Source organism: Protopterus annectens, chromosome 4.part0 (assembly GCF_019279795.1).
Source record: "Protopterus annectens isolate FY-2018-M chromosome 4.part0, PAN1.0, whole genome shotgun sequence".
NCBI classification, from domain to species: domain Eukaryota; kingdom Metazoa; phylum Chordata; order Ceratodontiformes; family Protopteridae; genus Protopterus; species Protopterus annectens.
Window position 1 is genome coordinate 12,858,893 of NC_056733.1, and position 12,998 is coordinate 12,871,890.

General features: G+C 35.7%; 1 protein-coding gene across 1 annotated transcript in view; it reads left to right on the top strand.

Moving 5' to 3' along the window:
* The window catches only part of RHBDL3 (rhomboid like 3), a 951,138-nt gene that overhangs the window by 632,798 nt on the left and 305,342 nt on the right, over positions 1–12,998 (top strand). The window lies entirely within an intron of this gene.

A 12,998-nucleotide genomic window follows, 5' to 3' on the forward strand; every position in this document is an offset into this window, starting at 1 on the left:
TAATTTGTGTAAGCCTGCATTTTGTATGATTTATTCAGCTTATACATTGAATAAGTAGTGTGACAAATTATACAGCCTTGTCATATTCCTTTCCCAGTTTTGTCGTTATTCCATCTTCAATACCGACTGTTCTTTCTTGTTCTTACAAATTCCTCAGGAGGTGGATAAGGTAACCTAGTATCCACATATCTGTAAGAACTCGTCACAGTTTGTTATGGTCCCCATATATGTATATTCTTTAACTGTGACAGACTGCTAAAGAAACGGCAGCTAAAAGGGGTCCCTATTATTTCATCGAAAGAACAGATCATCGAAAGGCATTTCGAATGGCATTTTGTCAAACATACCGTTCATCAAATTGTTCTGACTATGATTGTATTATGGTAGGGATCAGGAAATTTGCCCTTTCCCCACTATAGTGCGATCTCGGAGTTGCTATATATAATCAGCAGGGTGTGTGGGGGGGTTTGATGAAATGCAGTTTGATGATCTGATGTTTCAATGAGTTAATATAGACCCCATTGGAAGTAGACAGAATAGTACAGTGAAAGCTAATTATCTGAATGCAAGCTGCCTTCTAAACAGAATACCCTAAAAAGCACACAACTGCCATATGCACACTTGGCACAATGTTTTTACTGGCAGTATCTGAGGAAAAGAGTTGTGCTTGAAATATTAAATTATTGTAAGTATTGTAAGAGTGCTTGTTAAAAACATTTTTATTTTATCCTATCAGTGTAACCAGAAGTCATCTGCATCTTAAATGCAAACATACAATACAAGAACAGATTTGTTTAGGTTAGTAATGTAGACACTGAACATTTTCCATTTAAATCATTCCTGCCTTTGAATATTTTTAACAGTAGTTTATCTCCCCAACCACCACCCTGATTTACCTTTTATGATTATATAACTGCTGCCATTATGCTCTTGCTATGTCAAGCTGTATGTGTGCCACAGTGACAAGGTTCTTTCTGCCTCCTGTTTCAGAAACATGATTCATGTAAATATTTCACCTCCCAAGCCCCTGCTTAACACTTATCAAGGGTACCACAACTTGTCAGAGATTTGGAATGTATGGCTAGGCTTAAAAAGGGCCTTGTGGTCATTAGCCAAGTAAATACCTATGAACCTGTAAACCTATTGTTCCCACAATTCCCATTTTTTCTATGTAATTTCCTCATACCCTTTTTCTAAAGATCCCACTTCCATTTTTTTATCTCTTTTACTATCTTTTACCATATTCACTGCATCTAACATGATTGGTTTAGACTTTGATTTCCATTTTCTAGTAATTACTTTTTTTGGCAGCCACTAGAATTATGCTCAGCAAGGCCTTACTATGTCTATGCAATTCAGATTCTGTATCACAGCTCAAAAAATAATTTCCTTAGTTACACCCATTTGCAAACCCAGTATTTCTGATAGAGTAGTCTGCAGGAAGTTTTTAAACTCTGACAACTCCCAAAAAACTATTTTCCCAATTAAGTATTTCTTTCCCATCACACCTCCAACATTTGCAATCTACCTGAGGAAAAATTCTTTGGAGTCTGCTTGGGGTATAAAATACCTATGCTATCACTTCCAAGCAAAAATTCTAAATCTTTTAGACTTTGTGTCATGTTTGGGAGCCATGCATATGTCTTCCCATTGTGTCTTTGTGAATTGCTAATCACATCTGTCTTCCTAATCCTTTCTAACTTCCTGGATTGAATTCTATAGTTAACATACAATATTTGATATGCCCTATTAATTATACTTTTTTGTAACAACAGGTTCTGTTCTACATTCTACTGAAAAATCAACCAGTTCTGTTTTTTCACTTACAATCCCCCTATTCCTCTCTCTTCGTACTATGATATCAGTCCTTGACAGAGAATGCAGTCTCTAACCTTCACTCCAAATGTATTCTTGGCCAAAATATTTGTAATATCCCTACAGGATCTCTGGTTATTTTCCTTGGTATAGGCTCTCTAAGCTTGCCAACAACCCTTTCTACATTCTGTTGCCTGAGGCATTGTACTAAAGATTTTGTGCTCTGGATAAACAGCTGGTTAGCAACAATCTTTCTAAACCCATGCATATCATCAAGGTAGTCCTTTGTTTTCTCTTTAGCAGTCTACAATTGCACCTCTTCTTGTTCTGAGGGATTCCACCTATTCTGCAACACTTTAACCTTTGTCAGTCCCACTAAATAATTCTTATTACTTCTTAATCATATATCTTTTTGTTTTATTTTTACACAATTCTTTAAACTCCACATTTATTTTATCCTACTCCCTAGGTATATTTTAAAAGATAGGTGGAGAAACACCAGTGTCTCATTTTTATTTAATTACCCTGCATTTTTATTTTAATCATTATTGGCACGTGATCTGAAAATCTTATTGGATACATATCAAAACTTTCAATGAAATACACACATTCTTGTGAAATATAATTTCTGTCTAGCCTAGCCCAGTTTTTATATTGGATAGTATGTAAATTCTTTCCAAGCTCCTACTACTGAATTCACACATCCCAAAGCAAATATTTTCATAAACTTCTTCAAAACTATATCCATTTTCCCTTCTAGGCCTACCAGACACATCATCACTGTTGCAAATTAAATTCTAGTCCCCACCTATAAGTAATAATCCCTCTTGAAAGCTGATTTTTTAAGTTCTATTGTACAGTTTTAGGTGAAATATAAATACATGCCAGCATAATTCTCCAACCTTGCCAGTAGCCCCTTATCTTTTTTCCCTCTTCTATCCCTATTGGAGCTCCTCTAGCAATTAATATAAGTATTCCACTTTTCCTTTTTTACAGATATTCCACTGAATATCCATCCTGAAATTCTTTCTTTATCAAATTCACATGCTCATTTCTTCCCAAATGTGTTTCCTGTAGCATAGATATTTGCACTCTGAGTTTCTTAATATAGTTCACTACTTTTTATTTTTGTATATACCTATGAGACCATTCACATTCAAAGATAATATGGAACATGTTGCCATTATGATAAGAAGTTATTATTCCTACCTGTTAATGTCTAGTTTCAGCTTTTGTGTTATGCACATAGACTAATGTTTGACAGGTTGATCTTTTATACAGTTGTTTCTTGTCATATCCATTTAAATGTATGTCATATATTACAGGGCTTTTTGTTTTAATGAAAATCCTCAAAGAATACACTCCCATAACACTCCCATAAGCTATTAACTTCATACAAACACATAAAACTATGTACATCTTCACATAATGAAGTGTAATCCTCTTAATAGGAACAATTGTCCCAGGTTGACAGTTACACAATCTTTAATTAACCTCTAATTAAGGTTATCTATGCTAACATGCATGATCCAGCCTGTGCTTCTACTTACAGTAAGTGTTGTCTGTTTTTGTCTAATGTTTATTCCTCTCCCAGATGCAGATAACAAATTGAATGCTTTCAGAAAACTTTATCTTTCAGAAATTGAAAGAAAAATGTGTTATGTTTTTATTGTTTTTTATCAGCTTATCTCCATAGAAACATGAGAATCAGATACAAAGTTACCTTCACCTACAAGCTTCTCATGTATTTGCTAAAGGAAAACATTTCATTACATTCAATGTTCTTTTATTTACTTGCTTCCACTTAAGACTTGTTGTTAGATTAAGCCAAGAACCTTAATCCAGTCATTCCTCTGTGCAAAAGTAAGAAAAAGCATATCAGTTTTACTTATATCATGATCTGTATACTTTTAGATTACAGCCTGTTATCTTATGCTTTTGTACAGGCTTTTTCCCTTTTTACAATGCAGTGCCTACATTTCTTAAAACTAAACAAAAAGAAAATAAGAAGATGGAAAAATGGCAACTGTTTACTTTAATATTCCTATGCAAAAATAATTGAAAATGATTACTATATAAAGTACAGTGTATTTCATGTTTTATAAAAATACTATTAAGAACAAAGATTATTTTTCTTACAGTTATGTATTATCTTCCTCTTGCCTTCTTCTTAATGTTCTTCCAAACATTAATGACATGTAGTTGGACATATGCTTTGGAGTCACCTACAAGTTTAACAAAATCAAAAAGTCCAATATTTCTAGGTTTTCTTGTTCAGATATTTCACAAATGTGATTAACATTTTGTAATCTCACATTTATTTATTAGTTTTCACGTTGCTGGTTTTCTTCCTGTTGATCTCCCATCTTCAGTCACTGGTGCATTTTCAACGTAGCTCTGGTTCTTCTAGGCAACACCTGTACTTTTCTCTCTCTCTAGCATTTTCCTTTGGAACATTGGAAAATGTTTCACTGGCAAAGTCTCTCTATGGGCTTTATTATCAGAAAAATAACAGCCAGAATCCTATTCTGTTTGATATCTCACTTTTGTGGACAAACTTTTGTATTTCCTCCTTAGCATGTTCTGCATCCAAAATGACTTTTATCCTCCAGGAAAAATATTCTGAAGATAAATGGATACAACAGCTTGAATATCTCATCTTCCTCTCAACATTCCCCTATTGCTGAAATAAATTTACTCCTCTTCTGCCTGGTGTACAGTGAGTAATTATTTTCCACAAACACTCTACTATCTCCAACTTTTAGTACTTTATCCTTCTGCCACAGTTTTGCCAGAATCAACTCTTTCTGCTGGTAGAATTACATCTTTACTATTAGAGGTGTTGGCTGCTTTCTCTTGGCCCAGTTTGGGGCATACGCATAATGTACCTTTTCAATTAGCAGCACCTGCTGTGAATACCAGTCCATTTGCTTATTTGTGCTGTCATAAAATTAATACAGTCTGTTCCTTCCAGTTTCTCTGGTACAGTAGAAAATTTCAGGTTTTCTCTATGTGCTTTGTCCTGTAATGCTACAATTTTTTGAAACTTCTCTTCTTGAGCTTCTTGAGCAGTGTCATACTCATCCAGCCTTTTCTTCATTTCAACCTCTGTTTTTTACAGCTTTGTCAGTTCATCTGAATATTTGTTTAAAGCTTCTTCCATGTTTCAGCCTTTTATTTGAGTTGATACACTCATTCAGTGTTGTGCTGTGTTTATTTTAATCAACTCTGAGCACATTTGACTTATTTTTTCCTCTAGATTACAGGAAGTCATGTCTTGCACCAAAGCTGGAGCCTGAATTGCTTTTTGCTGAACAGCTGCAAGATTCTTCCCAGACAGTATTTTGTCCTCAACGTTTGTGGTTAATTTTCTTTCAGGTTCTCTAAATTTCTTCTTTGCTGGCATCCAGGCAGTACACCTACTAGCCAGTAACTGAAATTTACCCATAAAGACAAATTCACTGTCTCTATTTTCTCAGTTTCTGTTTTCACACCAAGACAGCTGAAATTAAGATGTTACTCATTGTGCAGCCATCTTGAAGGTCCTTTATTCCAAATCATTTGTGGAAACAATATGGAGAACAGTTGTCTACTTTATTTTTTATGAAATACGTTATAAATAATGTTAGACATATTTTGTATTATAAAAAGCCTAAAGGTAGAATATTTAAAATAATGGTACTTTATAGGTTAAATCAGGATGCTTCTTGAGATGCTTTGTCCTGATTGGTTAGTTACACTGTAAATTGCATTTAAAAAGTATTATTTTTGTATGTAATTTTTCTTCTGTCTCAGAAGAGTTTTTTTAAAATTTGAGGTGCTGTGATTTATTAAAACCTTTTTAAGGATCTCCTTTGACTTTTTATATACATATATCCTTATGTCTCACTCTGCACTTGAGTCTTTGCCCCTATCTTTGTGTGAGCCTCAGCTTATGTCTTTGTTTATGTATGACTGAGGACAGAATTCATAAACAGTGTATCAGGCTGTACAAAATAGAAATAAGAGCAGCAGTTTGCAGGGAGGAACATTTCAGAAGCATAGGTAACATGAATGCATTAAGGGCAAAATAACAGCATAACGATACAAAAATCTCATACCTACTTGGGCAACTTCCTGTGATATCAGCTACACTACTCATGCAAACTGTGATAGCACAACTCCTCCACAATAGCATGGCTCCACTAATTTCTTATGCACTGCATTTCACCTGATTCATATCTAAGCAATTATGGGCTACATCACTGTATGGGATTCTTAAAATGTAGTACCATGTTACTGTGAAGCACTTGTTGAGCCATTGCCTGTGTCTGCGTCTACATCTGAGCAAGTTCCTATGTCTGAATATGAGCCTGTGTCTGAGTCTTAAATTGTGCCCAAGTCTTCATAGCCCATATTGGCAGCATGCTGCAAAACCATGGCTAGACTGGGACAAAGGGGGTGTCTTCCCCAGGCTTAAGTGGTTAGGGGGTACAATCAGCACTATAGAAAATGTGACAATTGGTGTCTGCAAGCACCCTTTGTAATCATTTAAGCAGTTATTATTGAGGTCATGGTTGCTTAAATGCCACTCATTCAGTCAGTGATACAATTTCTGTTAAACAAGTGTCAGTCAGTCCTTGCAAATGCAAGGCTACAAGCAGTGCCAGTAATCAGTAATTATTCCTGCTTAAATGATTTCAGACTGTTTGCAGTGTGTGTGTGTGTGTGTGTGTGTGTGTGTGTGTGTGTGTGTGTGTGTGTGTGTGTGTGTGTGTGTGTGTGTGTGTGTGTGTGTGTGTGTGTGTGTGTGTGTGTGTGTGTGTGTGTGTGTGTGTGTGTGTGTGTGTGTGTGTGTGTGTGTGTGTGTGTGTGTGTGTGTATGTGTGTGTGTGTATGTGTCTGTGTGTGTGTGTGTGTGTGTGTGTGTGTGTGTGTGTGTGTGTGTGTGTGTGTGTGTGTGTGTTTAGGAACTGTACCAAGTACATAGTATAGCTCTTTGCCACAGTGTTAAAAAAGTTAATGTAGCAGAGTGCTTTTGTGTAGAAAATGTAATAGTTCTTTTCCTCAAACAGACTTGTTAAAATGACTCTTTTTTGGTGGTCCTCAAATCAGGAAGATTTATATATATATGTGTGTGTGTGTGTGTGTGTGTGTGTGTGTGTGTGTGTGTGTGTGTGTGTGTGTGTGTATTATTTATGGTATTCTCCGCTCTAGATGAGGTGGTACTAATTGCGGCATCACCAGGGTGCTAAACCTAGTTATACCTCTGACTTGCAGCTAAGACCTGCCTATGAAGAATGTATATAGTAAGACATTTATATTACTTTCCACCACTGTCTAACACAGGTTATAAATTTTCTTCAGCTAACTTTCTGTTGCTTCCAAGTAAAGTTTGGTTTTGCCTCTTTTTTACCATATCATCAGCTTTCTTTCACTGTAATGAAAGTAACAAACGGCTATGCAGTACTGAAATATTGCAAGAACAGAGAAAACAACATATCTTTTATATACCTTACCCTGTCTTACAAGCCTTCCTAAATGTAATTAAAAGAAAAAAATAAGTGGTTTGGTTTTAAGCAGGTATTTTAAATGCTCAGGTGAGGCAGATTAATTCATATCTGAATGCTTCATAAAATTTGATAATCATATAAAAGTAACATATTTCATAGCTTTATTCTCAGTGTTAAATATTCTACCTGTTCTTGTTTTTGTTATTCTGTGAATAACCACTTCATTTCTTGCAGAGACCTTTGTATAAACATTTTTTCATGCTTAAATATGTGTTAAATTACCCGTGCATAGAAGTACCAAAGCTAATTTTGTTTAGTTCTACTGGAATCAGCATTTCAAATTTTACGATAATCCTTCTGTAAAAAAAAATGTTACCTGTGCATTACTTCTCATACTAAGTTTCAAATTCTATAAAACAGCAGTTTTGAACAGCTCAGTGTTTCTATGGTTTATTAAAACAAAACATTTTTTGAGAATCTACAGACATTGCATAGAATAATGAATAAATGTTGCTGAATTCATACCTTGAAATGAGGATTACTTCACCTAATATTTTTTACAGAGGCAGTATGTTGACATTTTTATTGTGACAGAAAGTTGTAACCAAACATTTAATTTCAGTTTAGAGTGTAATGTAAAACCATTGCTTGCAGATGGTGTATTTTTTAAGCATGCATTTATAAAGGTAAAGGTGGAAAATTCAACTCTTGTGTAGCTACATAATGAGTGCATATTATTAATGAGTACAAAACATATAAAATTTGTACAAAATTGAAATCTGCTAATTCTCAAGCAAATCATTTCATTGTAGTGCACAATTGCTAACACACCAAACAAAATCAACTAAGACGCTGAAAAACCTCTGTGTCTTGGGAAAAACCATACAACTGCTCCAATCGGACCAACAGCAACAGCAAAATAATACATTTGCAAAACGTTGAAATAACTCAAACAGTAAAAATAAATCCAAAATTGTTGTAGATAAAAATGTTTAATAAGTCCAAAAACTCCAAAATAGGTTGGTTAAGCGCTTTCACTTGTACTATAACAAGCTTCATCAGAACACTGAAACTGTAACCAAAAGTCCTTTAAATAACTTTTTTGGCACCGATACTTTTCAAAACTACCCTACTAATTTAAAGACATACACACTAATTTACAGGCACAAGCCTACTACTACTAATAATAATAATTGTAGTTCATACATGTATTATAACATTATTAAAAATGCCATTACTAAAAATGTCATTACTAAAAATGTCATTACTAAAAATGTCTTTACAGGAAATGCGACCTATTTACTCTGATGAATAGGTAAAACATTAGAGATAAAATGTTAACACAAGAAAAAAGAAAAAATGTTAACACAAGAAATTGATGTCACCATTAACGTACTACAATGAAAATATAAAACAAGAAAACAAGTTGTATACATATCATTTCAAAGCCAAAAGTGGCTTGATGGATATGGAATCATTCAAGCCTGATGGGGTGGAAGCATCAGTATATATTTGCCAACAAAGTTCTTTATATGAAAGCATTCCTTTAAAGTCTCCCCCTCTTTGATTGACTGACACACTGTCTACTATAGCAAAATTGAAAAAATGACTATCACCATATTCTTTAATGTGACTGTATAGTGCATTTTTTTCATCCTTTTTTCTAATGCTATAGAGATGAGAATAGATGCGTCTATTAAATTTCCTTTCAGTCTTGCTTATGTAAAACCCGGGATTTGAATGTGGCAGTAAAAACAGTAAAACTGACTAACTTGATGCATGGTTATTAACTAAAAAAATAACTGTGGATTCAATAAAAAGGTCCAGCTTCAGTAACCTTTAAGGCATTAGGACAGCTGAACAGATAAAACTTTCACCAGCTGCCCGGAGCCCCTCCCCCTTCCTTTCATGCGTCACTCAAGCCTCACTCTTGAATTTTTTGCTATGATAGGCTACCATGTTATCAAAAGTTTAAATATTTGTCATAGACGGTTCTTAAGAGATTGATTTTCTGTTATTCTCTTTTATACTTTCCTAATAATGAGTATCATTGTTTGTTTCTCCCATTCGATTCTCGGCTGGAGCGCCCTCTGTGTGGAGTCTGCATGTCCTCTCCGCAGTCGAGTGGCATTCGAAAGATATGTATGAATTGAAGGTTGGGCATCGGGCTGGCACCCCAGCACCATAAAAATCAACTGCCAATCATTAGCGGACCGGAGTTCCGCTGTGGTGACCCCTAACCGGGAAAAGCCGAAAGAAAAAGAAAAACAACAACTGTTTGTTTACTGTTTCTGCCAGAAATTCATTTTGCTCTTTCCTGTTCCACTGGACCCAAGCCTTTTTCTCCTGGTGACACCTGTACTGTTGTTTTGGAAGTGTGCTTATGCTCTGGCCATATCTCCTACTCCTACAACATACACATTTGTTGCCTTCATTGCATTGGAGATACATGTGACATTTTTTTCTGTCCTGTTAATTTGTCTTTAATCAACCTACATGCTGAAGATATCATCAAGCTGCCCAGGTCTTTTTCTCCAGTTTAGTTATAGAGCCAGTTTGACCAGTTTTCAGGCTCTTCCTCTTCAGTTTTTGAAATGCAGGATTGTAAAACTTCTACCCTTTCTAAAAATAAGAACTTCTTTATCAGACATGGTTTTAACACCATTCACACATTACTCAATCTTCGCTACCATTGGGGTTCTCATGTGATACAAGTTCTCATGCATGTTCTGGTTCTAAACTTATAGTTAAAGATGCCCCTTATTGTGAGGATTGATCAAAATTCCAACAATAAATATAGTGGAATCTACTACTATGTTTAAAACCACCATTTACACTCCTCCAGTTCAGTTTACACTGGTCTCACCTAGATTCCATTACTCCTGCCATAGAATTCAAATGACTGAAAGTCTCCCACTCCATCCTCTCAGATTTCGGTCACTGGAGTAATCTAAGGCTTTTGCTCTGGTCAACTTTCTCTTTGGCACTGATGCTACCTGTGACATTGATACAGATGCCAGTTCCAATGCCTATTTTACTGGCATCAGTTATGCATTAACTAATGGTACCTCTTACATCAGTGTCACCCCGTCCAGCATCCATTTTCTGTCACCCCCTCCAGCATCCATTTTCCTGATGCCCTGTTTTTGGATGTTGGGCATGCTGGCCCAAATATTTTCAGTATTGGTTCCAGGATAGGTAATGCCAGAGCTCTTAGCATTAATGGTCCAAACATTTCCTGCAATAGGCTTCAGCCTCTCAGTATACCATAATTATAATACTGACTGCACCAGTGCTGATTCTGCCATCAGTATTAAGTCATTTGTAGTCCCAGGCTTTCTTACAGGTCCCTTTTCCATATTGAATTTCATCCATTATGAGAAATGCCTAGCTAGGTGTTCCCTCAGTGCTAGGCTCAGCACCCACCTGTCCCCACGCCAGAGACTACATTGAGGGTCTGTTTTCCTTCCCTAAGGAAAATATTTTGTGAGTCTGCTGATTCTAAGCCATCCCTAAGATAAGCCTCAGAGTGAAGACAAAGCATCTTTAACCTGCATTAAATTTCCCACACATCAAATATGATAACTGAGTGGGTTTTGCCCCCTCCCATTCTAAGGAACCCAGATTTGGGGAATACATGCAAGTGATGCAACTATGAAATGAAGCCAAGATAACCACATTGTGTAAAAGTCCAATTAGCATCCAACCCCCTTCAACCCCATTACTGCTAAATAGTATTCTGCAATTGTTATACCCTCGATAACAAAACACAAATTCATACTTTTTGGAGACTCTGACCTGAAATAGACAGGCCTGTTTAAAATAAATCCACATACTATGTCATGCTTCATAATCTCACTCATATAGTTACAATACCAACAAGACTAAATATAACTACCAGATACAGTTCTCTTCTCAGTGTTCGCCTTATAAGCATCCCAGAGTTTTGTACTGTAAATGTGTTGCACTGTGATATAGGAATGACCTTACTGTGTCTTCTCACTTTGGTATGTTTAAAAATGTCAGGACTCCGCCTAGCAACTGTTACAGCCAGGTTCAACCTTCATTGTGGTTCAAGACCAAAAACTAACTAAAGAGATGTCTCAGCTGGCCTCCAGTACGTCAGTACATGCTGTCATTGAAAGGTTGTTTTACACTCGGTTGAGTTGTATTTTTGCATTTTTTTTTTACTTCTTTCAACAAAGTTAATTGAAAATGTGTAGAATTCTGTTATTCGCAGTGTTCTTCATGTTTGTGAGAGATGGCTGTGTGTTTTGTTTCTGAGGATTTTCACTTTTTTTCACTCTTAAGCAGCTGTGGAGTTTATAAACAATATGTGGCATATTTAAGTTTGGAAGTACGGGAGGGCTTGCTCTCACACTGGGGGTGCAGGGGTGCTTACCCTCTGCACGTTTTTGTGTGGTTTTATGTATTTACAAGTTATATTTTATTCAGTTTAAATAACCAGCAATGCAACTCATCCTGCAGTGATTCAGTTTTACATATGTGAAGCATCTCTGGCATCAGCATGGCCTTACAATGGTTCTTAGACACTCTCCTTTATGTGAAAAACAATTATATCCCTCTACTAAATATGTAATTAGCAGATGGATATGCCCTGACCTTGCTAAACACCAGATGCCTCTCTGTAACTGGCAGAGCCACTCTACCTCTATCCAGACTAATGCTTAAATGAATAAATGTTAATACTTCCCCTTCATTCATACTTAAATTGATTATTGAGACAATTTACCGACATCTCTATTCACCAGATCAAGGTGCACTGACTTTAAAAATAACTCCCTTCAACATAATTATAACTTCACTACAATCTCAAAAAATTGCACCCACAGTGCAGACCTTTATCTACCTACCTCTACAAGTATTATCTCCTGGATTTAAATATCACCTTATGGCTATTTATTGGACCCCTGACAATGCCAGTGCTTTGCCAATGCGTAATTTTAGACATTTTTTATCTATATTTTGTACCCTACATCTCCCTAGATTTCTTGTTCTTCAGGTGGCATTTAAAGAGTATACCAAACAATTGTACATATGTACAGAAGTGCATAGGAATACAAAGTGTATAGTATTTTTGTATAAGCATCCCTTATATCCATAAAAAAAGGTATAAAATGAGCGTTTACTGTAGTTGAAACCTTTGCATATTTAGTTTCATGTGCATGTGCAAATCTAATCTTTGTTCTAGTGTGCTTAAAGAAAATGAATTGTGTTTTCAGTCTATCTGCAATATGTTGAAGTATCTGTAACTTTCTGTCTTTACCCAGCTTTACCCAGCTGTAAATAAATACAGTTTTTGCTTGCCTGAGGAAAACATGCAGAAAGACATCCTGAATGCAGAATAAAACTTCACTCCTTGGGTATAAGAGGCAACAACATAAACCACTGTGCCATTGTAGTGCCCCACTTATGAGATGCTGTACAGCTAGTGTGCAACTGACTTGTCATAAACCTTAAATCAGAGGCACTAATAATGTTAAAATATTAGCTTCCAGAGGGATTAAATGAAAATGCCCTATAAAGCTGTTTGATCTAAATGTTAGGAAATTGTAAATATTTATGAACAGACTGAGGTAGGTAAAAATGTGGGGAGAAGATGAAGGTGAAATATATTAAAAGAAGTCTGTTAAGTGAATAAAATGGTAATTTATAAAATACAAATTCTAT